The sequence below is a fragment of the Jaculus jaculus genome, chromosome 5 (genome assembly GCF_020740685.1).
Source record: "Jaculus jaculus isolate mJacJac1 chromosome 5, mJacJac1.mat.Y.cur, whole genome shotgun sequence".
Taxonomy (NCBI): Eukaryota; Metazoa; Chordata; class Mammalia; order Rodentia; family Dipodidae; genus Jaculus; species Jaculus jaculus.
The window spans coordinates 59,373,623-59,401,023 of record NC_059106.1 but is presented as its reverse complement, the minus strand read 5'-3'; the positions used below and the strand labels follow the sequence as shown (position 1 = coordinate 59,401,023).

Here is a 27,401-nt window from a genome sequence, read left to right as displayed (position 1 = left end):
GCATGGGGGATATAAAAAGCACGAAACTTTTGTATCTTAAAAAATCAAAAACAAGGCTGCAGAGATGGATTAGCAGTTAAGGCACTTGCCTGTGAAGCCTAAGGATTCATGTTCTACTCTCCAGGTCCCACGTAAGCCAGACGTACAAGGTGGCGCACATGCCTGGAGTTTGGTTGCAGTGGCTGGAGGCCCTGGAGCACCAATTCTCTCTCTCCCCCCTCGCATTAAAAAAAAAAAAGCCAGTCTGTTGGGCTTGCCTCAAAAAAAATAAAATAAAATAAACAAGAGCTGGAGAGATGGCTTAGCAGTTAAGGTGCTTGCCAGTGAAACCTAAGTACTCAGGTTCGATTCCCCAATGCCCACATAAGCCAGATGCACAAAGTGGCACATGCATCTGGAGTTAGTTTAGTAGCTAGAGGCCCTGGCATGCCATTCTCTATCTGCCTGCCCCCCCCCCCCAAATAAATACAAAGGCTGGATGTGGTAGTGCATGCTTTTAATCCCAGCACTTGGGAGGCAGAGGTAGGAAGACTACCTTGAGTTTGAGGCCACCCTGAGACTACATAGTGAATTCTAGGTTAGTCTGGGCCAGAGGGAAACCTTACCTCGGGGAAAGGGGGAAAAAAATAGAAGCACTAACAACACAAAGCACAAAGTTCAACACCCAGGTGTTTTCTCTGTAAACACAGCTTTCTAGGTGGGCATGGTGGCTCCTACCTGTAATCCCAGTACGGGAGTCGGAGGTAGGAAGATTGCTATGCGTTTGAGGCTACCCTGAACTATACAGTGAGTTCCAGGTCAACCTGAGATACAGAATGAGACTCTGTCTCAACAAAACAATGAAACAGTGCATGGCCTTCTTTCCAACCCTTTATAAACAGGATCAATCAGCTCACTCTCTTTTGGTATGGCTTTGTCCTAGGAGAGCTGTAAGGGACAGAACCCCAACACAACTCCTCTGCCAGAGATACCTACTTTACCCAGTGGTGATTCAGGAGAGAAGAATTTTTCTAAAATTGGCTTCCATGCACTGAGTTAAAGGGTAGATAGTAGTACTTCAGTTCAAAGTATCTTTACTTTTAGAAGAGTTCAGTTGTTTTCACATCAAAATCATCTGGAGGGCTTGTTATACCATAGACCACTGGCATCCATCTCTGATTCAGGCTGAGGCCTAGGAGATGCATTTCTTCCCCCACCCTTTTTTCTTTTTCCACCCGCCTGCTGCCCTGATGGCAATGGCGACTAAGATGTAGCTCAGTAGAAGAAAAAGCACATGTAAGACCTTAGGATCAATCCCTAGTGCAGAAAAATAAAAATCTAAGTTATCCCTAGAGTCCTTTAAGTTCTATTATTCTACATTTAATAATTTATATGATAATTTAAGGTGTGTAAAACCTCCAAATAAGGGACCAATATATTTGAGCAATCTTACTCTCGTTTTATTATAATAGGAGAGCTCCCATCAAGGAAAATGGGTAAGATGTCATTATTTTAAATATCACAAACAAAAACACCAAACCCGGGTGTGCTGGCACTTACTTACAATCCCAGCTACTCGGAGGCTGAAGAATAAGCATCCAAATTAAAAGGTCAGTCTGGTCTACACAGGGAGTTCAACCAGCCAGGGATACATTGACCCAGTTTTCAAAGAAGAGAAAGAAAAAAAGGAAAGGAGGGAAAGAAGGACGGAGAGAGAGGAAAGAAGGAAAGGGAAGAAGGAGCAGCAAAAGAAGAGGTAGAAGAGTTCTTAGACTACAAACAAAAACCTCAGATAAAAAGGTAATAGTGATGAGGGGAATACTCCCCTCTCAAACTGTAAAGAATCCTGGTAAACTGTGTCCCAAATCATTACTATGTCACCATGTTATTAAAGGGCTATTTCCAACAATCCTAACAATTTCTATTCAAATCCTACATCTGTATCAGAAGCTCCAATAATGTTCCCAATCATAATTTTGGAGCAGCATGGATTCTTCTGGGACTATTTAGGAAGTTCAAATTTAACAAAATTGGACTAGTGAGAAATATCACATGGTCTTCCCCAGTACTGCTGGCAATGGAGCCACAGTGCTCTCCTGTAGAGTTCAGAGGCTTTGCATGTCACATGTCACTCAAGGTCCTTATCTCATCCCAGACTGCAGCCACTATTTATATGGCCCCAAGTGAAGAGACATTTGCTGAACAGAGAGACCAGCCTGCTCCAGATATGTCAGTTTAGGTCTACCCACGATATCAGGGCATTTATTATCCTGCTGTTATTCTGAAGCTCAACAGCAGTAGGTATACAAGGGCTGTCGATCAGAATTTTTTATGAACTTCACCAATGGCTAAGACTTCCAATTTGGTTTGTGAGGAAGGGCTTGGGTTCCTCCCCTTTAGAAATAATACTTCTGATGTGTACTATTAGCTGGGAACTTGTGATCTAATGAAGCATTAGTCAAGAAAATTATCTGGCTGGGTGTGGTAGCACACCTGTTTAATCCCAACACAGAGGAGGCACAGGTAGGAAGGCCAGCTACAGAGTGAGTGACTGGGCTAGAGTAAGACACTACCTGGGGGGGGGGGGGGAAAGCTGGGTGTGCTGGCGCAAGCCTTCAACACCAGTACTCAGAAGGCTGAGGTAGGAGGTTTGCAGAGAGTTCAAGACCACCCTGAGACTACATAGTGAACTCCAGGTCAGCTTGAGCTACAGTGAAACCCTACACCATCCCTTCAATGACCCCCCCCCACCTCCCCACAAAAAGAGCCAGGCATGGTGGCGCACACCATTAATCCCAGCATTCAGGAGACAGAGGTAGGAGGTTTGTTTTAAGTTCAAGGCCACACTGAGACTACATAGTGAATTGCAGGTCAGCCTGAGCTAGAATGAGACCTTACCTTGAAAAACCAAAAAGACTGAAGATATTATTTTTATTTAGTTAGTCTGAGTCCACTGACCCCTTCCCTTTATTTTTCTTTGTTAACTTTTTGAGACAAGGTCTCATTAAGTTGCCTAAGCTCACCTTGATCTTGCTCTGTAAGCCCAGAAAGACCTTCAACTTGCAATACTCCTATTGCAGACTTATTAACTAGAATTACAGCCTGCCCCAGCATTTTACTAATTTAAAATTATTTATTTTGCAAGCAAAGCAAGACAAAGAATGGGTGTAGCAGGGTCTCATGCTGCTGCATCTGGCTTTATGTAGGTATGAGGGAGCTGAATCCTGGGCCAGCAGGCTTTGCAAACAAATCCTTTAACTAACTGCAAAGTCATGTCCCCAAGTCTCACTTTAAAAATAAAAAAATATTTGAGAGAGAGAGAGAATGGGCACATCAGGGCTTCCAGCCACTGCAAACAAAGTCCAGATGCATGCACCACCTTGAACATGTGGCTTATGTGGGTACTGGGGAATCAAACCTGCATGCTTAGGCTTCTCAAGCAAGTGCCTTAAATGCTAAGCCATCTCTCCGGCACCCTAGTCCCATTTTTAACTACTTTAAATGCACATGACTACCTGTGGCTTGTAGCCATCACACTACAGTGAGGTTCTAGGCAACATTCTCAAATGATTTTCACTTCCTCCTCAATAACAGCTCCAAGCTTTCTCCTATTCAATCCTATATAGGATTATCTATAAAAAGAGGAACAAATGTGGTGATCTGATAGGCTTGGGTTCAAATCTTTTCTCTGTCTGACCTTTAATGCATTAGTTCTTTACCTAAAACACACATAATAAGCTATCATAGGCTGGTGTGGTTTCTGATGTCTGTAATCCTACCACTTGAGAATCAACACAGAATGACTGTCGTGAGTTTGAGTCTACTCAGGGCTACATAGTGAGTTTCAGGCCAGCCCTGTCCCAAAACAAACAAATGACAGCAAAAAGCTTCACACAGTACCTAGTATCTAAATAGCCAATAAATGATAGCTATTTCAAAAAATGACAAATATTGCTACCACTATCTATACAATGTGGTTCAGTTCTTTACTTCTTTTTTAGTTACTTTCTGCAGTTCCAATACATACATTCCTAGCTATAAGCTATGGTACCTGGTCCTGCCCCTCCTTGTTACAATGTCTTTTTTGTTAAGTTGTTTTTTGTTTTTTTCTAGTGCTCGGGTTTGAATGCAGAGCCTGTGTGTGCTGGGCAAGTGGTGTACCAGGAGGGTTATATGTCCAAAGCTACAATGGTTTCTAGAAGCAGAAGCTCAAGCTTTCAACCTGAAGTCACTTTTAGCATACCTAGATCATCCTACTGTAAACTAGATAAGCACCATGAGGTTTAGCAGTTGTTACAGCTAAGTACTACAACAAATTACCTACACTTAAGTTGTTTTTGTTTTGAGACTAGGAGGGGGTGTCTCTCACAAGGTTGCCCATGTTGTCCTAAACTCCTGGACTCAAGCATCCATGACAGCTGGGACTACAGGCACATACTACCACACTGGCTAAGTTCTGGAATGCACATGTTCAACTGCAAAGTTGCCCACAGCAGGAAGTGGTAAGGAATACTCTGCAAAGCCCAGATCAAACTATCCAGCCATAAGGTCAGAGACACACACTAAATCCAACCTGTAAGACAGGTTATAAATTTAAGGGCAGAATAAAAGTAGGATGGGTCTGGGCTGGAGAAGATGGCTTAGTGGTTAAGGCACTTGCCTGCAAAGCCAAAGGACCCGGTTTGATTCCCCAGGTCCCCCATAAGCCAGATGCACAAGGAAGAGCATGCATCTGAAGTTCATTTGCCATGGCTGGAGGCCCTACAGCGCCCATTCTCTTTCACTCAAATAAATAAATTAATTTAAAAAAATGTAAAAACAGTAAGTAGGCTGGGTCTGGAGATGGCTTTGTGGTTAAGGAGCTTGCCTAAAAAGCCTAAAGACCCAGATTTGACTACTCAGAACCCACGTAAGCCAGATAGTTGAACAAGGTGACACATATAAACAGGTGGCCCATGCATCTGGAGTTCATTTACAGTGGCTAAGGCCCTGGTGCACCAATTCTCTCACATAAATTTTTTTTTGGATGGAATTCAATTAGAAGAGGGAAAGATTAGAACAGTCAAGAAAAAACAACCTGTACCACAGACGATTTCAAAGATGTACAGATATCCTCAAACACATTCCTTAAAAACAAAAAGGTCAGTCAGGTATGATGCCATATGCCTTTGATCCCAGCCCTTCAGAGGCAGAGGTAGGAGGATCACAAGTTCAAGGCCGGCCTGAGACTACATAGTGAGTTCCAGACCAGCCTGGGCTACAGCGGGACCCCTACCCAGAAAAACCAAAAAACAAACAAACAAAACAAAAACATCACAGTGGCATGGTGGCATGTACCCTCCCAGCACTTGGGAATCTATATTCATTTGGGATTACACAGTTGGACATTGTCTCAAGAAAACAAAACAAGCTAGGCATGGTGGTATACACCCAGCCAAAGTAGAGGTAGGACTGCTGTGAGTTTGAGGCCAGTAGTGAATTCCAGGTCAACTTGGCTAGATAGACCAAGACCCTACCTCCAAGAAAACCAAAACCAAAACCAAAACCAAACCAAAGTAAAAAAGCTAAAGGCGGGCTGAAGAGAGATGGCTTAGTGGTTAAGGCCTTTGCCTGCAAAGCCAAAGGACCTCAGTTCAATTCCCCAAGACCCACGTAAGCCAGATGCACAAGGTGGAGTATGCATCTGGAGGCCCTGGCATGCCCATTCTCTTTCTCTCTGTGTCTGTCTCTCAAATAAATAAAATAAATAAATAAATTTTAAAAAGAGCTAAAGGACAGGGAAGTAGGGGACCTGCATGCCCAATTAAATATAGCTGCTAACGTGAGAGCTATAGAGGATTCAAGAATACGCCTTTCTCAACTTTAGGAAATCTCTGCAGACCCAAAATAAATAACCACAAAAATTATTATCTAAAAATAAAATTGTGCTACTTTCTGGTCATCAGACTGCTGATTGCCTTTCCCTTCACAATGGCTTTATAATCAACAGTTTATCTTGTAACCAGACTGCCCTGGTCTCAAGTTAAAGTTAAGTATCTGCTCAGAAAGGGAAGTAGGAGGGAACTTAATTCACACTTTAGAGATTTTAAAACATTGGGAATGATTTGTGATTTGCAGTTATAGAAGAAATGCTAGCATCCCATCTTTCACAGTAGAGAATGGGCCTTAAACCTTCTTGAATCAGTTTCATTGGAAAGTTGAGATTTCAAAACAGAAAAATTCCTACTACACGTAATATAGAAAGCTAGTATCAGCAGTCAGGTCGCTACAAAGAAAGGATGGGAAACACCAAATCATAGCTGCAAAGAGCCAGAGATTCCACTCTGGGGAAGACAGGGGAAACCCTTTCAATGGGAAACCACAGGAGTAGATTACTGTGATTATACTTCAAAAGCAAAGGCTCAGCCACAGAGACACATCATTGAGAGGAAAATGCTGGCCCTTGATCAGGGAAGTCAGGCCCCCTGCTATAACTCTCCCACATTCTTATAAAATAAAAAAAGGAGGAAGGACCCTAAGAAAACTTCACATTCATTTACCGCCTTCCAGATCACTGGCCATGTTATCAACTGCCTGACAAATCAAATGGGTCAGAAAATGCAGTTTCTAGGGCCAAAGAGGCACGGATGCCTTCTAGGCTTATCCTTGGAATATATTCAGTACAAACTTGCAAACTAACTACTTGCCCAGAGTGCCTCTGCGCCAAACAAATGGAATTGCAAGCCCCCTTCCGGAGACCAGCTGGCTAGTGGAATCCCTCACAGATTTTCATTGTACCAAGGAAAGACAGAATGGCCCTCAGAGGTTGCTGAATGTGGTAGAATGGACTGGGAGATACATCCAAACTGTCAGACAATCAAATGTAATCAATTTTAGCTCACAGATGAAACATAATTGCAAATTCTTTTTTTTGGAGGGGGGGTTGAAGTAGGGTCTCTCTCTAGCACAGGCTGACCTGGAATTCACTATGTAGCTCTCAGGGTGGCCTTGAACTCATGCAATCTCCTGCCTCTGCTGGCAATGTGTGTGCCACCATGCCTAGCCTGCAAATTGTTTATGTGACAAGAGAAGACAGAGCCACACTCTCAAACTTTCAAGTACCAGGAGGTACACATCCTGTGGTGGCACCAGGAGAGAGAAAGTACAACATAGGAAAGAAAGCTCCGGTCACACAAAGATACTATGAAAGGAGGGTCGTCAAGGAGTAAGCCCAGGGGCCACATATTCTATACAGAGCACTGCCAAAGGCTAGAGAAGAACAGGGCAAGGGATCGCCAAAAAAGTTGCCCATCAGAAAATATAAGTCAAACCGCCACTTGTGCTGTCATGCTAAATGCCAACTGATTGCATCCAGTATAAGCACAGAGCCATAAACTTGGATTTCGGACATTTAAATATTATTTCTTAGTCCTTGTGCTTTCAATTTATTCCTGGCCAGATTTGTTGTATGAATTTTAATAATAACAATAAAAAATGCATCCCTGGCTCTTTAACCGAAAGAACCCCCTAATTGATTCCCACAGTAATTAACCTGCATTTTACCTCAGAGAGCGGTAGTTAAGGAAGTCGGCACTGCTATTTATAACTCATCTCAAATTGAGGGCAGACTGCCTAAAATCTAACACATCCCAGCTGTACTCCTGTTTGAACTGGGGCCAAGGGAATTTTTTAAAGCAATCTTGGCACCGAATGAATGACACCAACAGTATGAGAGCGGAGTGGTTGTGTTGTGGTGACGTAGCGTGGAGGTGGAATGGGAGGGGGCAGTGTACTGTGATCCCTCTCGTGCATGCCTGCTGCTCGCAAGTCCCAGTACAGTAAGCGGGAACCGCCCACTGAGAGCCAAACACAGGAAAAGGCTTTTCCTGTGGAACGCCTTGAAGTGAGAACACATGGCTAATCTGCATAAACTCGAAGCCACACCGCCCCTGCCAGGAAGGTTAGTGCTCGTAATCTCTGGCCATGAAGCTAGCTGCCTGGGAGGACTTGGACTGGCGCCTGATAACCCAGAAAGAGTAGAGAGAACAGATGGGCAAGGACCCCAGCAGAAAACAGCCCCAGGTCACGTGACTCGCCACATGGCCCCGCCAGCACAAACTATTGTCTACCAGAGGGGCTCTTATACAAAGGCACCAGGCCTCCACTTCCTGTGGTTCCAGAGACTGGCAGCAGCTGTTGATCCAGTTCCCATAGGGGACCCTCCCCTGTTAGGGGCATTCCAGGCAGAGGTAAGTATAAAAGTTAAGGCATTTCCCAACCAGCAAGCGTTCACTCTCCTGCTAGCTCCACATACACGTCTTAGGCTAAGGAGTAGACCTCCACTGAAGGAACTCCCTTTGTACTCGGGTACATGAGTTGACCAGCATTGTGTCATTCTCATTGTGCCTTCTCTTCTCTAACTACAGACACTATAGGCATCACTATTTAATGCTCCTTTATGCTGCCTCCCTGCCCCCCAGTACTTCACAGCTTTGAAGACTGGTCAAGGATCCCTAGTTAAATTGAAGAACTGTACTGAAACCTGTTTTAGTTCTACTCCCCAAACCCTGTCTCCCAATAAGACAGTCTCGTTCATTTTGCTTTTACTCACTTGTGTGTGTGTGCACGTGTGTGCATGCCAGACTCTTGCTAAGTTACATGGGTGCTGAGGAATCAAACATAAGCTACCAGGGCTCACAAGCAGGCGCCTTTGACCACTGAGCAATCTCCCCAGCTCTATACTTTTATTTTAAAATGGATGTTGTTACCTTATCCAGGCTAGTAGTTGTTTCTGACTCTTAGATTCAACTGACCCTCCTGCCTCAGGCTCCACAGTTCTAGACTACAGGCATGTGCCACCTTAACAGCCATTTTGCTTTACACAGGGAAGAGTTTACATGATGATCTCTAACCACTAATTCAGTCTTTCTTAACAGAAGCAAAATTAATGATGTGTCCATCCAGAAATGCCAGAATAGGAAGACATTAAATTGATGAGAAGAAACTGAACATCTCACCAGATACAGTTTACCCAGGGGGATCAAACCCACTTGACTTAGGAGTTTCATCATCTATAACCTGGGGAACACACCCAAGTTTCCTATTTCACAAGAGATGGAAAACCATTCTATCTAGTTCATTCAAGTTGGGAACAAATTGTTCATCTGCTTTTAGAGACAGACCAATTACTAGTTTGCAACTACCAGATCCCAAAGACAGTTCTGTTGTTTTAAATGCTTTCAAACTTCCCTCCCTAAATCTTGAAAGTTATTTTATTTATTTATTGGGGGGCGGTAAATATGAATGAACAAGCCAGGGCCTCCAGCCACTGCTACCAAGCTCCAGACATATGCCCCAACTGATGCTTTGGGTTTTATGTGGGTATTGGGAAATCGAACCTGAGTCCTTTGGTTTTCTGGACAAGTGCCTTAACTACTACTAAGCCATCTCTCTAGCCCTTCCTTAAGTCTCTAAGTTGAATAAGACATTTTCAAGGTAAGAGTTGTATGCAGACCTAAGATTAGGGCCTTTTAAACCCAGAACGCTACAGAACAAGCCAGGTGTTTGCAAAGCCTGATGGGAGAGGTTTGATTCCCAAGAACCTATGTAAAGCCAGACACAAAGTGGCATATGTGTCTGGAGCACCTTTGCAGAGGTAAGAAGCTTTGGTGCACTAATACTAATTCAATTTCATTTTCTTCAATAAAATATTGGGCTGGAGAGATGGCTTAGCAATAAAGCCAAAGGACCCAGGTTCGATTCCCCAGGACCTATGTAAGCCAGATACACAGGTGGCGCATGTATCTAGAGTTTATTTGCAGTGGCTGGAGGCCCTGGTGTGCCCATTCTTACTGCCTGGTCCCCCCCCAAAATAAATTAAAAAAAATTTTTTTTGAAAAAAGAAAACTTACTAAGGTTAGAAAAAGAACAGCCAGGCGTGGTGGTATACACCTTTAATCCCAGCACTTGGGAGGCAGAGGTAGGAGGATCACTGTGAATTCAAGGCCACCCTGAGACTACATAGTAAATTCCAGGTCAGCCTGGACTAGAGTGAGACCCTGCCTCGAAAAACAAACAAACAAATAAATAAATAAATGGGAAAAAAATAAAGAAAAAGAACAAAAGGAGTAAGAGTCATAGAATCAGCTAGCAAAACTATCAGATTATGAAAGCCAACTATAATAACCACTTCACAGCTGCCCACCCAAAAGAGGCATGCCAGAAAACCACAACCAAGTGGCTGATATTTCTTAATTTCTTCTTTGGCACCAGAAAGAACACTTCAAATAAAGCTGCTACAGCACCAAACTAATGGCTATCCGACAAATGATCAAATAAATTCTTCCTTCATTTCACTAATAATGAGTGATTTTCATTAGTCACCTTTACCAAGAACGAAAGGTTCATCGTAACACTAAAATGAAGATCACTTTAAAAAAAAAAAAAAAAAAGACCAAACTATGACTCTTCTAAGGTGCCCGGGTGCAGTGTTCCCTGTACTTGGGAGGCAGAGGTAGGAGGATTGCTTTGAGTTCGAAGCCAGCCTGGAACTACAAAGTGCCAAGTCAGCCTGGGGTAGAGTGAGACCTGCCTGGGGGGGGGGGGGCAAAAGAAGAGAAGGAAAAAACAAATCTAAGAAAACCAAGCAACTTACAAAAAAAATTTTTTTGAAGTGGGTTTGTGGTAGTGCACACCATTAGACCCAGCACTTGGAAGGTAGGAGGATGGCAGAGTTCAAGGCCACCCTGAGACTACATAGTACATTCCAAGTCAGCCTTGACTAGAGCCACACCCTACCTCAAAAAAACCCAGGAAGGCCTTAAGGTTCCCAAAAGACAAGCAGGAACTACAGATCAACTGATAAAATTAAGCACCCCCTTCTGTAGACTTACAGGAGTAAGACAGCATTACAAGTGATGGGAAGGATACTCTCAGATGTAGACTACTTAAGAGTTCCAATCTCAGTTCTCAGTGAATCAGGCTCTAAGACAACCTCACAATTCAATCCTACTCTCTAGGACTCTGAATCAGCTCAAGGGTGGGGGTTAGGAATTTTAATTTTTTTAAATTATTTTATTTGAAAAAGAGACAGATATGGAGGAACAGAATGGAAGCGCCAGGGCCTTTAGCCACTGCAAATAAACTTCGGACACATTTGCCACCTTGTGCACCTGGCTTTACGTGGGACATGGTAAAACAAACCTGGGTCCTTAGGCTTTGTAGGAAAAAGCCATCTCTTCTGCTCAGAAAGCTATATTTTAAAAAAAAAAAAATTATTTATTTATTTACTTAGAGAGGGAGAGGGAAAGAGAATGGGCAGGCCAGGGTCCTATACTCCTGGTATCAATGCCTATAATCTTAGTATTCAGGAGGCTGAGGCAGGAGGATTGCAGCAACTTCCAGGCCAATTTAGGCCTTGCCTCAAAAAACCAAAATGGGGGCCGGGCATGGTGGTGCACGCCTTTAATCCTAGCACTCAGGAGACAGAGGTATGAGGATTGCTGTGAGTTCAAGGCCACGCTGAGACCACATAGTTAATTCCAGGTCAGCCTGGAGGGATGGGTTAGCAGTTAAGCACTTGCCTTTGAAGCCTAAAGACCCTGGTTTGAGGCTAGATTCCTCAGTACCCATGTAAGCCAGTTGCACAAGGTGGCACATGCATCTGGAGTTTGTTCCTATTCTCTTTTTCTCTGCCTCTCTGTCGTTCTCAAATAAATATATAAAATTAAAATTTAACAAAACAAACGGGGGCTGGAGATATGGCTTAGCAGTTAAGGCACTTGCCTGCAAAGCCAAAGGACTCAGCTTCCATTCCCCAGTACCCACATAAGCCAGATGCACATGGTGGCTCAAGCATCTGGAGTTTGTTTGTAATGGCTAGAGGCCCTTGGCTTACCCATTCTTTCTATCTGGGCCCCCCTCTTAAATAAATAAAATAATAAAATGTAAAGTAAGTAAAAAACCAAAACGGGCTAAAGAGATGACTCAGCAGTTAAAGCACTTGCTTATAAAGCAAGCCTAATGGCCTAGGCTAGATTCCCTAGTACACATGTTAAAAAAAAAAAGTGGTGCATGCTTTGCATCTGGGAGCCAAATGCACAAAGTGGTACAGGCGTCTGGAGCTCAATCAAAGTGGCTAGAAGACTTGTTGTACCCGTTCTCTTTCCCTGCTTGCAAATAAATAAATGAGTATTAAATTTTAAAAAAATTAAAGGGAAAAAGAAAACAGGAGGGGCTGGAGAGATGGCTTAGTGGTTAAGCACTTGCCTGTAAAGCAAAAGGACCTAGGTAAACCATATGGCACATGTGCCTGGAGTTAATTTACAGTGGCTGGATGCCCTGGCATGCCCATTCTCTCCTCCTCACTCCCTCTGTCTGTTTCTCTCAAATAAATACAGATATGGTAGGAGGATCTCTGTGAGTTTGAGGCCACCTTGAGTCTACAATAGTGAATTCCAGGTCAGCCTGGACTAAAGTAAGACCCTATCTCAGACCATCTCCCCCCCCCCCCCCGCCAAAAAAAAAAATAAAACCGGAAATTGGAGAGATGGTTCAGCAAACTGAAGGCACTTGCTTCCTGGCCTACTGGCCCAGGTTCAAATTCCCCACTATGCATATAAAGATCTTCAAAATGGAGCATGCATTTGGAGTTTCTTTGCAGTGCTAAGAAGTCCTGGTGCACACATACTTCTTTCTCTCTCCCTCTCTCCCTCCCTGCCTGTCTCAAATAGATAAATAAGCACTAGGAAGAAAAAAAACAACAGGGCTGGAGAGATGGTTTAGTCACTAAGGCATGTGCCTGAAAACCTAAGGACCCATGTTAAGACTCTCCAGGTCCCACATAAGCCAGATGCACAAAAGGTGGCACAAAAGGTGTCTGGAGGTTGATTACAGTGGCTGAGGCCCTGGCACACCAATTCATTCTCCTTCTTTCCCCCCTCCTCATTGCAAAAAAACTAGCCAGGATATGGTGGTGTATACCTTTAATTCAAGGCCAGCCTAAGACTACATAGTGAATTCTAGGTCAGCCTGGGGTATAGTGAGATACTACCTCAAATAACTATAATAGTAAAATAGTCCCTCCTTATCTGAAAATGCAGTTGGTACCAAACCCTATTTCCTAAATATGCATACTTATATCCTCATGATGAAATTTCTATGTTAAGCACAGTAACAGGTTAATGAACAATAAAACAATTACAATAATACACAATTAATAAAAGTGATGAGTGCTGGGGAGGTGGCTCAATAGTTAAAGGTACTTGCTTGCAAAGCCTGACAGCCTGGGTTCAATATCCCAGTACCCACACAAAGATGTACAAAATGACACATGCATCTGGAGTTCATCTGTGGTGGCCAGAGGCCCTGGTGTAACCATACTTTCTTCCCATCTTTTTTTCCTCTACAGGCAAGTAAGTAGAATATTTTTAAAGTGATGTATGCAGTGCATGGTAGCAAATGTCTTTAATCTCAGCACTTGAGAGGCAGAGGTAGGAGGATTGCCATGTGTTCGAGGCCACTCTGACAACATAGTGAATTCCAGGTAAGCCTGGGCTACAGTGAGATATTACCTTGAAAAAAAAAAAAGGAACTGTTATATCTACCTTCAAATGCAAACTAGCCAGGCATGATAGTACATACCTTTAATCCCAGCCCTCAGCAGAGGCAGGAGGATTATAGCTGGGAGTTCAAGGACAGCCTGAGAGTACAGAGTAAATTCCAAGTCAGCCTGGGCTAAAGCAAGACCCTATTTCAGGGGAAAAGGGGGAGAAAAGGCTGACAAATTATTGCTTTAGCAAGTAACTTCATCTCATAACATTAGAACCATCTATAAAACAGGGATTAGAGCCAGGCATGTTGGTACATGCCTTTAATCCCAACGCTTGGGAGGCAGAGGTAGGAGGATCACCATGAGTTCAAGGCCACCTGAGCTAAAGTGAGACTTTACCTAGGGGGGGATGAACACCCCACAAGGAATAGCCAGGCCAAAAAGAAAAACCGAACAAAAAAATGGTATGAACTTAGCCTTCAAACATGGAGTTTTCCATCTAATAATTTAAAATGAGAGTTGAGCCAAGGTACCTTAAACTGTAAATATCAAAACAATAGATGGAAAGGAGGGGCTACTGTAATAGCATCCTCAGACTTGACTAGAATTAAATGAATTTAGTGAAAAATATTCCTCAATCCAGCTGGGAACACTCCAGACTCAGACACCGTTTTCATTGATCCCTCCACCTAGAATACTCTCATCTCCCTGATATGGCATGGTGGCACCTATCTATAATCCTAGCACTTGGGAGGTGGAGTCAAAAGGATCAGTACATTCCAGGTCATCCTAAAATTTATAGGAAGTTGAAAAAGAAAAACTTCAATGTCTTCCTTGTTGAACCTTTTTTTTTTGGGGGGGGGTTCGAGATAGGGTCTCACTCTAGTCCAGGCTGACCCTGAACTCACATCTATCCTCCTACCTCTGCTTCCCAGTGTGTGCCACCATGACAAGCAAACCATTTAAAATTTTAACTCCCTGAGAATAGGGAGATGGCTCAGTGGGTAAAAGTGCTTGCCGTACACCCCTTAAAAAAAATCATGACCCTCATCAATCTTTGGCTTCCACGGGCATGTACACACACACACACACAATTTAAACCTGAACAGTTCTATAAATGGTGCCTGATTAAGTTTTTCTTCCAACATACCATTACCACACTGTATGGTGTACCTGCTTGCCTTGCTTAATATCCATATTCTTGACAGACTATAAACTCCAAAAAGGGACTATATATCTGTATGTATATTTAACTACTATAGTTTCTAGCACCCTCAGCTGTCACCATCCTGCACAAATCCAAAATTTCAGGCAGTAAAACTGAGAAACCAAAGCAATACCTGGTCCCAATACTTAAGACCCAAAACCCAAAGTGGTCAACTAGATGGCAATCAAATTAAAGTTATACTTAAAAAGAGGAGGCCAAGCATGGTGGTGCACTCCTTTAATCCCAGCACTTGGGAGGCAGAGGTAGGAAGATTGCAGTGAGTTTGGGGCCAGCCTGAGACTATATATTGAGTTCCAGGTCAGACTGGGCTAGAGCAAGTCCCTACTTAAAACAAAAAAACTTACAAAGATATGAGCTAGTTCAAATGAAAAGTATATTATATGAAATTCTTGCTAGAGTCCCAATACATAAAGTACTCACATTACTTCCCTTTTCATCAGGATAGATTTAAAGCTGTTTAAAAACACATAAGTAGCCGGGCGTGGTGGTGCACGCCTTTAATTCCCAGGACTCGGGAGGCAGAGGTAGGATGAGTTCAAGGCCACCCTGAGTCTACAAAGTTAATTCCAGGTCCAGGTCAGCCTGGACCAGAGTGAGACCCTACCTAGAAAAACAAAACAAAACCAAAAAACAACACATAAGTCAGAGCTGGAGAGATGGCTTAGAGGTTAAAGCCCTTGCCTGCAAAACCAAAGGAACCAGGTTCAATTCCCTTGGGACCCATGTAAGCCAGATGCACAAGGTGTCATATGAATCTGGAGCTCATTTGCAGCAGCTGGAGGCCCTGGCATGCCCATTCTATCTCTCTACCTGTCTCTTTGTCTGTCTCTCAAATGAATAAACACACACATACATAGATACACACACACACACACACACACACACACACACACACACACCAGACACCAAAAGGGTTGGCCAGTACAATTCTCAAGTACCACCTACTGTCAGTCTGTTTTCCCAGAGGAATTTGTTCAATAGCTTCTTCCAAGAATTCTGACAGTATAGCCAATGATTTTCAACAAGGGCAGTATCAGCCAGTTAAGTGTTTGAAAATAAGTGTATGAAAATGCTTCGGGTTGTCACAGAAACTCTGTAATGCTACTGGCATTTATTACCTGGGGAGCAAGATGCCAAATGTCCTGAAATGAAACTCCACACAAAGAGCCTTGCTGAGTAGGGCATGGTGGTGCACGTCTTTATTAATCCTAGCACTCAGGAGGCAAAGGTAAGAGGATCTCACCCTGAGCTGAGGCCAGCCTGAGACTACATAGTCAATCCAGGTTACAGTAAGACTTGAAAATCCAACATTTTTTAAAAAAAAAATTGTAAAAAGAACCTTGCTGAGAAACAATGATCTCTCACTGGTCCTGGTCATTTCCTATAATTTAACCCTTGGAGCATCCAAGAAAAGGATCAGAACTGACAAGTACCCACCCTAAGAGGTCAACAATACAAAGCTACCTACTAGCTAAAGTGAACATACATTATTTTAAACAATAGTTGGAGCCAGGTGTGATGACTTAAGAGGCTGAGGTAGGATGATACCTGAGTTCCAGGCCAGCAAAAACTACAATGTGAGACCCTGTCTCTTGCAGTTACTATTTGCTTGCATTTTTTTTCTGCAGAGGCAGAATGACAAATCTTATGTTGATAACACACTGATAACATTATAACACAGTAAGTACTTCTGCATTAAAAAGCACCGAACAAGGCTGGAGAGATAGCTTAGTGGTTAAGCACTTGCCTGTGAAGCCTAAGGACCCTGGTTCAAGGCTTGATTCCCCAGGACCCACGTTAGCCAGATGCACAAGGGGGCACACGTGTCTGTAGCTCATTTGCAGTGGCTGGTACCCCTGGCGTGCCCATTCTCTCTCTCTCTCTCTCCCCCCTTTCTCTGTCTGTTGCTCTCAAATAAAAAAAAAGCACTGAACAAAAGGCAGGTTATACAAAAAATGATTTTGCCATAAGACTTCTTACACTGCCAAGACCCCATCTAACATTTCAGCGACCACAATGGACAATTATGTGACTATCTTAAAAATTCTTGCAGGGCATGGTGGTACACAGCTTTATTTCCAGCACTTGGGAGGCAGAGGTAGGAGGATTGCTGTGAGTTTGAGGCCAGCCTAAGAGTACATAGTGAATTCCAGATCAGCCTGGGCTAGAGTGAGACTCTTCCTTAAAAACAAACTCTCGGGGGCTGAAGAGATGGCTTAGTGGTTAAGGCCCTTGCCTGCAAAGCCAAAGGACCCAGGCTCAATTCCCAGGACCCACATAAGCCAGATGCACAAAGCGCACATGCATCTGGAGTTTGTCTGCAGTGGCTGGAGGCCCTGGCATGCCCATTCATTCCCTCTCTCTCCCCCCTCTCAAATAAATAATAAAACTTATTTTTTAAAACCCTCTCATTATGGGGGTGCCATTGTTGCACAATCCTGTTATTCCAACACTTGGGCACTGAGACAAAAATGTGTGATTAAAGCTAACCTATGTCTCCCTCTCTCTGAGCTCTTATTTCTCCCAGACTTTTTACATTATCTACATACTACATCTAAGTACACAATTGAATCTCTTGCCCATTTTTTCCTCTATGCTTAAAAGGGTGTCTATTTGTGGCACATCACTAAAATACAGGACTTATTTTATAAGTTACGGTCACATGCAGGCACTGTCACCACTACTCTCTGGATCCATCAAGTACTATAGTCTGATACTAAGCAGCAGCAGCAATACCATTCACTGTTGCTTTCATCAATATACATTCATTTCAAATCTCCAAAAATGCTGTTAACAAACTCCTCTGCCACTGCCCAAAGGAACTGAGTATGGGAGATCCTCCCTGACTTTTAAGACTTGCACTAAAAATACATGGGACCAGACTGCAATCACCAGCTATCTTTTCAGAAGCTCACCATCTTTATTTGCACTCTGGCCAGTATCATCATATTGGTATGGATCCTTGGCATACTAAACTGCCACGGAAATGTAGCCAACATCTAGCCCTCCTCCACAGCCACCTCCTCCTCCCCAGTCTACTCTGGCTCACACACTCAAGATTATCTTATTTCAAGGCACAAAGAATTTCTCTTTGGTGTGTCTGGTGGGTGACTCCAACTATCTCAATTTCAGTTTCTTTTAACCCAAAACTATAACAAAATCACTATGGGTCACTTAAGGTTTAATGTTAGACTTCTAAAAAAATATTTATTTGTGATAGAGAGGAAGGAGGAAGAGAGAGAACAAGAGAGAGAGAGGGAGGGAGAGAGGGAGGGACAGAGAATGGGCACACCAAAGCCTTCAGCTACTGCAAGAACTCCTGACCTATGTGCCACCTTATGTGGATCCTGGGGAATTGAACCTGGGTCCTTTGGCTTTGCAGGCAAGTGCCCTAACTGCTAAGCCACCTCTCCAACCCATGTTAGTTTTAAAGAAGCCAATACTAGAAAAGCAAAAGATTCAAATCACAAATTGGAAATAAAAACAAGAATATAATGCTGTCCTGGGCCAATAGAACCCCAAAGATTAAGATTAAAGAGACAAGACTGTGTTCTTCACACCAAAGACAATCAATAAATTAAGAAATAAGGATAGAAACCATTATGGAACATCTGTCTATTAGTTAACTAGATGAAGATATTTCCTGCCTCCAGTTGGCCAGGCCTTTGAACAGAGGTAAGTAGACACTAGCAATCCTCACTGGAATGATGTACTGAAGTAGAGGTAATTACACCTTCAGGCCTTGTACCAACTCAGGTATGGTAAAGTCACTGGAATTTCCAAGTGTTTAAGATTCTAATGCATAGTTAGATACCAAATGAGAGAATAAAAAGGAGCAGGGGGCTACAGAGAAATAAAGCACAAAGATGGTAACAGTTTGGAACACATGCACATAAGCAGTTACAACTCCCTACTAAAGGATCCAAATGTCAATTCACAAGCCCAACTGTATACTGCCTCCTAGAAACCACTGTCTGTACCACAGCACATTCTCAGCAAGAAGAAAAGATGCCTTGTAGTGGGATATTTGTTTCTAGAAGAAAGGACATAGAAACATTAGGTTTTCAGAAAATCTAAGTGAATTAGAACACTGGTTCTCCAAATGGTATTTGAGCAGTTAATGTTTATTACTTGATCACAATCTTTGCATAACTACTACAACTGAAGCCAGGTCTTGGCTCAAATGTCCACTCAGACAGGTCTCATCCACTTCAGAGATGGGTAACTTGTAGGACTATTTAGAGCATTTATTTGCTAAAACTTCACAAGACAAAAGGAACAGACTTCACAACAAAACTCTCTCTGGAGAGATGGGTATGAGGGAAAGGTTACTGAGAGATCACTAAATCAATAAAAGGTCCTGTTCTTAGATCAGCTGGCTATCTTATCACATGCAGAAGAAAAACCAAGGCATTTAATTAGTGCTCCAACACATAGACCAGACTGGCCTTGAACTTGTGATCCTCCTTCCTCTATCTCCCACTACTGAGATTGTAGATGTGTGCCACCATGCCCAACTTCTGGAATCACTTGTATGTATTTGTGTGTGTGAATGCACATGTGTTCCGATGTACATGAACATATGGACATTACAGGTTGACATCAGGTATCTTCCTTTATTGCTTCTTTTTTATTTATTTATTCAACAGAGAGAGAGAGAGGGAGAGAATGGGCACGCCAGGGCCTCCAGCCACTGCAAACTAACTCCAGATGCATGAGCCCCCTTGTGCTTCTGGCTAACCTGGGTCCTTTGGCTTTGCAGGCAAATAATGCCTTAACTGCCAAGCCATGCCTCCAGCCCTCCATCGCTTCTTTTTATAAACTGATTTTTTATTTTGAGGTAGGGTCTCACTCTAGCCCAGGCTGACCTGTAATTCACTACGTAGTCTCAGGTTGGCCTCGAACACACGGCGATCTTTCCACCTCTGCTGGGATTAAAGGCGTGTGCCACCACACCCGGCCCTAGATTGTCTATCTTAAGAAAAAGTAATTTATTTCAAACAGTTCAAGTATAAGATTAAAGTGTCAGTACACTGGATTCTTTTTTTTTTAATTTATTTATTTATTTTTTTAAATTTTATTTATTTATTTGAGAGTGACAGACACAGAGAGAAAGACAGATAGAGGTAGAGAGAGAATGGGCGCGCCAGGGCTTCCAGCCTCTGCAAACGAACTCCAGACGTGTGCGCCCCCTTGTGCATCTGGCTAACGTGGGACCTGGGGAACCGAGCCTCGAACCGGGGTCCTTAGGCTTCACAGGCAAGCGCTTAACTGCTAAGCCATCTCTCCAGCCTAGTACACTAGATTCTTGATGCAGGCTCTTGTACATAGCTGTCTTAGCATCTTCTCACTGTGGGCTTACATGCCATTTCCCTACCCTGAGATTAGAGCCCTCTGTCATTGCTCTTCTTCATAAGAGTGCTGTTCCTGTTATGGGGGACCACCCTTGTGACCTAATGTAAACCTAATCACCTCCTGGGGGCCCACCACCTAATACCACAACATTAAGTTAGGCTTCAACCAAGGCATTTCAGGGGTATACAAACATTTAGCCCATATGAGAGAAGAATATATAGATGGATCTTCGACTGTGGAATAATTATTAACTAGTTAAAAAAAAAAAAAAAACACCAAACATCTGTTTAAGACCCGGGGCTCTCTGCCTTCTGTTTTTCTTTCTCTTAGTTCTTAGATGAGGTGACATGGCAACAATCTGTATTTGTGGTCCTGAGACTTGGATGAAAGTGGAAAGATTATTTTAGGATGATGATTGATGGTCTCTAAGTATGACCAGTTCTGTACTTTGACTAAGAAAGTGATTTCAGTAGCTGGGGAGATGGCTCAGTGGATAATACACTTGTTTGGCAAACATGAGGACCAACGTTCAGATACCGATGTAAATGCATGGTGGCCAATTGGCTGTAATCCTAGCATTTAGGAAGCTAGGCCAACCCAATTGGTTGAATCAGTATATAAATCAGTATATTAAAAGAATTAGTTTATAGCCGGGTGTGATGGCGCATGAAAAAAACAAAGAAAAGGTAGACAATCTACAAAGTTTTGTTTTGGCAACCCAAGCAGGCAAATATAAGCTCCAAGCATTTTTGCCTTTTTTCTATCCAGTAACACTTTCATCATAGAAGCGAAACATATCTGAAACACCTACAATATAATTAGAAGCATTACCTTAGGCAACTCAGATATACCCTGCAACCAAGTATAGTTCTCAAACTTGAGTGTCCATCAGGTCATCAAGAACTTGTTAAAACACACTGCCAGAGTTTTGGATTCAGTAGGTCTGGGCAAAAGAATTTCAATTTTGAATGGGGTCCTATTAATCATCTCACAAGCTGGACAAATAGTGCTTAATAAGATTTGGGTTTTTAAGCTGGGCGTGGTGGTGCCTGCCTTTAATCCCAGCCCTCGGGAGGCAGAAGTAGCAGGATCATCATGAGTTTGAGTGCACCCTGAGAGTATGTAGTGAATCCCAACCCTACCTTGAAAAACCTAAACCAAAAAACCAAACAAAGAAACAACAACAACAACAAAAAAAACTGGGTTTTTTTTAAAGACAGGTATGTCAGATGCTTATAGTTACAGTGCTCAGATGCAGGAGAATGACAAATTCAAGGTCAGCCTGTGCTACATAGCAAAACTGTCTCAAAAAGAAAAAAAACAACTTTATCAATTAATGATACATTCATATCTTATATTGTTTATTTGTTTGAGACAGGTTTACCTCCAACTCAGTATGTACCAGAGGATAAGCTTGAACTTGAACTTCTGATCCTCCTGCCTGATTTACTGGTACTGGAGATAGACCTCAAGGCCTCATGCCCACTAGGCAAGTACTCCAATGTCTGTGCTAGATCCACAGCCTCATAATCTTATTTAGTATTTATTACTGTCTGAAAAGTAGATATAATGAGCTGAGCAGGGTGGCTCACTCCTTTAATCCCAGCATTGAGAGTAGTGGGGGAAGCAATGGTAGGAGGGTCACAGTGAGTTCAAGGCCACCCTGAGACTACATAGTGAATTCCAGGTCAGCCTGGGCTAGAGGGAGACCCTACCTTGGAAAACAAAAACAAACAAAAAACGATAGGATGTTCTTATTAAATCTAAGGGAAATTTAAAACTTAAGGTTTTAGGGTTGACTGTCCCATGAAACTTTGTATGTGAACCTTAACCTCAATTATTCACTTTCCCCAACTGACAAATTAAAACATTATCTTCGTTCCAGAGAGTTCCTTGAGTTTCTAAAATGTGAAAATACTCAGTAATAATTTTCATAATGCAAGATATAAATTTAGAGTTTCTAATCCCCAAAAATCCTTCCAGAGGGGACCTACAGTCCAAATACTGACAGTTCCCTTCATTAGTATCTATCATAAGACAGCTATAAATCAAGTGCTATGACCATTGGCTGGAAACCCAGAATAAGAAAGCCTTAAATTAGCACTTAGAAGCCACCCTGAGACAAATCAGTGATTTCCAGGTCAGCCTGCTCTAGAGTGAGACCCTACCTCGAAAAACCAATAATTAAATAAATAAACAAACTCCGGAGGCAGAGGTAGGAGGATCACTGTGAGTTTGAGGCCATTCTGACACTACAAAGTGAATTCCAGGTCAGCCTGAACTACCTCAAAGAAAAAGTCTTAAATGGAAAGGACCAAAAGCTAGATATGAAGTCAAATTGTAACTAAAGCTTTTTGTCTTTCATTTCATTTAAGAGCTCCAGGCAATTATAAAAATAATGTCACAAGCCGGGTGTGGTGGCGCATGCCTTTAATCTCAGCATGGGAGGCAGAGGTAAAATCACTGTGAGTTTGAGGCCACTCTGAGACTACCTAGTGAATTTCAGGTCAACCTGGTCTACAGTGAGACCCTACCTCGAAAAACCAAAAGAAAGTCTCAGTTGGTCCTGGTTCCTGAATAATGTATTTTGGGGAAGCAAAATTAGTATTTTAAGTTGGGGGGTGGCTCAGTTGTAGAGAACTTCTGGAGAATCTGACAAACCTAGATTCAAATCCCAACTCAAAAAAAGCTGGGTGTGGTGGCACACACCTTTAATCCCAGCACTTGGAGAGGCTACGAGTTTGAGGCTACCTTGAGAATACATAGTGAATTCCAAGTCAGCCTGGGCTTAGAGTGAGACCCTACCTAGAGGAAGAAAAAAAAAATCCCAACACTACCTTAAAATAAATACTTCCCAATGTTTCCCCCCCCCAGGGGAGGGGGTGGTTAAGGTAGGATACTCCTCTCTAAGAGGAAGCTTTATGTCTACCCCACAGAGGGGGCAAGGAAGGCCCAAAAACCTATCTGTTGCCTCCAAAAAGGATGCACCCAGTACAGTGTAGCCTTAATCCTTTACCAAGTGGCTGAACTCACATACCAGACTTAAATCAGTTGATAGTAAATAGCACTCTTGTCCTGAAAGCACACTGTGAGTTCAAGAAAAATAAAAAACAAGCAAACAGCAAATGAGTTTTTTAAATAACTGATATCACACTGATCCCTATACTCCCCTGCTTGCCATCACACTGGGGTTTGATCTTGGGGGGAAGGGAGGCTTAACAGGGATAAACAAGCAAGCTGAAAGCTAACAAGTTTAAGAGCAAAAAGCATACAAAAATCTTGGCTGTCGGTGATGAGCCACAGAAAACCATGAATGTGCAATGCCAAGGGAAAAGGAAATCTAATATCCAACATTGAAGACTTGGGAACAGAGAAGCAGCAAAGCCATAAGGAAGCCCAAATGCATACAAGAAAAAAAAAAAAAGGCACATGGCACATTTCCTCTTTCACATGGGTAGCAATTCAAGCAGTTCTCTGGACCTGCAGAGCAACAGCCCAGGACCTAAAAAGCCCCTTAGGATTTAATATCAACATGACTTCCTGGAGGGTGACAAAAATCTGTCCTGGATTACTGGGTGATTTCTAATATGTACCATAACCAACACTAAGTCAACATTTTAGGGATCAAATTTCCTATTCTGCAGCATGTTGGAATGCATTCTTGGCATCGGACCTCTTCCCATTCCAGTTGAAAATACAGATGCCACTGGGAAATAGAGACTTAACCTGTCTGTCCCAAAACTATTTTCCAGCTATGTACAAGTGACTGACAAAAATGAACCAAAAGCCACTCAAATGTTTTTCTTTCACATTTAATTTAAAAATTATAATAATTTCATCCATTTAGATAGGGTGGGGGAATTTTAGAATGTAGTCAAAGCTATCAATTCAATGTTCACCCAACCTGAATTCCTCTAAAACCTGGGATTTTAAAGTGTTCATCTCAAAACCCTTTATACCTACTGTCCATGACAAATGAACTATGATACCCAAGTTTCAGTCAGTAAAAAATGCATTTTTAAAGTTACAAAAGGGGAATTTACTAGATTGGCTTACATGATATGGGCGGCTAGTCTGAATAATGGAGAGACTGAGATCTCAGCATAAAATGCAAGTCTGCAAAATGCCAAGTAAAAAAGGTAGAGGGGATTCCTACATTAGAAACTGTATTCAAGATTCCATACTTCAGGGATTGGGGAGATGGCTCACTTGTTAAGTGTTTGCTTGCAAAGTCTGCCAGTCTTGGTTCAATTCCCTAGCACCTATAGTTCACAGCCTCTGGTGTGTACATACATACACCAAAAAAAGTGAAAAATTAACAAAATACTGTATACATATTTTCTTGTGTTTTATTTTTCAAGGTAGAGTCTCACTCTAGCAACAAGTGACCTGAAATTTATCATGTAGTCTCAGGGTGGCCTTGAATCCATGAGGATCCTCCTACCTCTGCCTCCCACATGCTAAAATTAAAGCCCTGCACCACCATACATGGGTGCAAAATATTGGTGCAGTACAGCCTAATCTTCTCTCAAGAGTAAGCACTATGGTGACACCCCATGCATACTCAGCTAATAAGTAAGTGCAAATCCAAATACACAGAGCTGAATAGGTAAAGAGAAATCAAATCACTGCATGTCAGAGACTCCATAAGCAACAGCACATGTTTATTATTTGTGTGCTTCTTCATCATAGTCAATCTAATCAAAATTAGTATTAAAGGTCATTTCTTTTTTTCCAGGCAGGGTCCCACTCTAGCCCAGGCTTACCTGGAATTCACTCTGTAGTCTCAAGGTGGCCTCAAACTCAGGGTGATCCTCCTTCCTACCTCTGCTTCCTGTGTGCTAGGATTAAAGGCGTGTGCCACCACACCCATCTTTTAAGTCATTTCTAGGAACAAATGGGTAAACTGCCTCTGTGCAGGCTTATCCAATCCTCAATATATGGTCTAATCCAATCAACTGGCTTGAGCACAACTGCTAGCTCTTCAGAAATAACAGCAGTATAATAGTCCCAACAGATACTTCATGACTTGTTTTAAGAAAGGTCAGGTAACCCTGCCAAGAAAGTAGTTCAGGTTTACCAACCAAAACTGAACCACCACCACTACAGAGCTGTCCAGAATATACAACTCTGAAGGTAATATGACCTTCTAAACTCAGAATCCCTGCAAACCAGTCCATGAGCAGGCCAAGATAAGACCTAGCAGGTTGAACCAAAGGTCCCTGTCATAGTAATCACTAATACCCTTTTTCTGGATAGTATAAAATCTAGGTCACTTTAACACTAAAAAAACTGCAGGTCTAAGGATAGCAATTCAATTTGGGTTCTACAAACCGCATGGAATTTAGAACATCATTAAGGATAAAAAGAAAAATAATACATTAACTTTCCCCCTTTTGAATATTTACCTTAAAAACTACCCCTGAACAGCTGTCTCTGGCTAATCCTTTCCAAATCTGATCATTCTTTATTCCTGAATTCCTTCAACCCACATATTTAACTTGGTAATATGCATTATAAAACTTGACTTTAGCCGGGTGTGCCTTTAAGAGGTAGGAGAATCACCAAGAGTTCAAGGCCATCTTGAGACCACATAGAGAATTCTGGGTCAGTCTGGGTTAGGATAAAACCCTACCTCAAAAGGAAAAAACAAAACAAAACAAAAAAACATGGCTTGGCCAAATTTTCCAAATATGTGCACACAAGCATGTTTCCCCAAGACCAAACTCCTTTGAAGGAGATACTGCCTCTACCTTTGTTTTAAATCCTTGTACTTATTATGTGCTGTTTGTCCCAAAGACCTTTATACAGGCGTTTGAGACTGAGACAGGGGTCTCATTAAGTATGCAGTATAGACTGGCTTGAACTTGTACTTCTCCTGCCTCAGCTTCACAAGTTCTAATTGCTAGAGTTATAGGCTTGTGCAACCTGCACCTGAGTCTGCTTCCACCTTTAAATAATACTTTTTAGCACTTAGTCTGTATAGTTATACAGGGCTTATTTACCACTCCCATTGGAATCTCCAGGTCTCTCTAATCTGGAAATGATCTTCTCTGCAATAAAACTTAAATTCTAATACCCTTACCATCATCTTAGTACATAAGACTTTGATAATATTGGTAACAAAGTCCATGCTAATAGAAGTTATTGTATTTTGCTTTAAGACAACCTGACAGCCTGGTATGCCCATTCTCTGTTTCCTTCTCTATTTAAAAAAATAAAAAAGCCGGGCATGGTGGCGCACACCTTTAATCCCAGCACTTGGGAGGCAGAGGTAGGAGGACTGCTGTGAGTTCGAGGCTACTCTGAGACTACATAGTTAATTTCAGGTCAGCCTGGACCAAAGTGAGACCCTACCTTGTAAAAACAAAAACAAAAACAAAAAAATCAAAGGTGGGCCGGGCATAGTGGTGTATGCCTTTAATCCCAGCACTGGGGAGGCAGTAGGAACATCAGATCTCTGTGAGTTCGATGCCACCCTGAAACTACATAGTGAATTTCAAGTCAGCCTGGACTATAGCAAGACCCTGGGGGGGGGGGGGGACAAAGGTGGGGGGAGGAGCTGAAAAAGGTTACAAGGTTACTCTGGTCATTTCCCTAGGCTACCAAATCCAATTCTCTTCCTCCATAAAAAGAAACTCAGAAATGTTAATCCTAAAATAGCAACTTCAAAACAAAGACTAAATCAATCTATATAACCCTCCAAATATGATCTAGTGAGTTGATTGACCCAGGAACCACAGAGAGTGGGGAGGTAAGAGTATTTAAGTGATGCAAAACTCCAGTAAAAACTACTAACATGGGCTGGAGAGATGGCTTAGCAGTTAAGGAGCTTGCCTGTGAGGCCTAAGGACCCATGTTTAACTCTCCAGGTCCCACATAAGCCACACAGTGATGCAAGTGTGCAAGGTCGTACAAGCACACAAGGTGGTGCATGTGTTTGGAGTTCAACTGCAGGGGGTGGGGGCCCTGGAGCACCAATTCTCTCACTCTCTGTCTCTTGCTCTGGCTCTATCAAACTAAAAAAAAAAAAGCAGGCTGGGCGTGGTGGCACACCTTTAATCCCAGCACTCAGGAGGCAGAGGCAGAGGCAGAGGTAGAGGCAGAGTATCACCGTGAGTTCAAGGCCACTCAGAGTACACAGTGAATTCCAGGTTAGCATGGGCTAGAGCAAGACCCTACCTTGAAAAAACAGGGGGGGGGGGGAGCCAGTCTGTTGGGGTTGTCTCAAGAAAAAAAAATTAGAAAACCTGTATACATAATTATGCCTAGCCCTTGTGTACTGGATTTACCAGCACACAGCTGAACAGA

General features: G+C 42.5%; 1 protein-coding gene across 4 annotated transcripts in view; it reads right to left on the bottom strand.

Annotated features, from left to right (window-relative positions):
- Arid1a (AT-rich interaction domain 1A) overlaps nucleotides 1–27,401 on the bottom strand; it is a 97,566-nt gene that overhangs the window by 57,963 nt on the left and 12,202 nt on the right. The gene's annotated exons all lie outside the window — the stretch shown is intronic.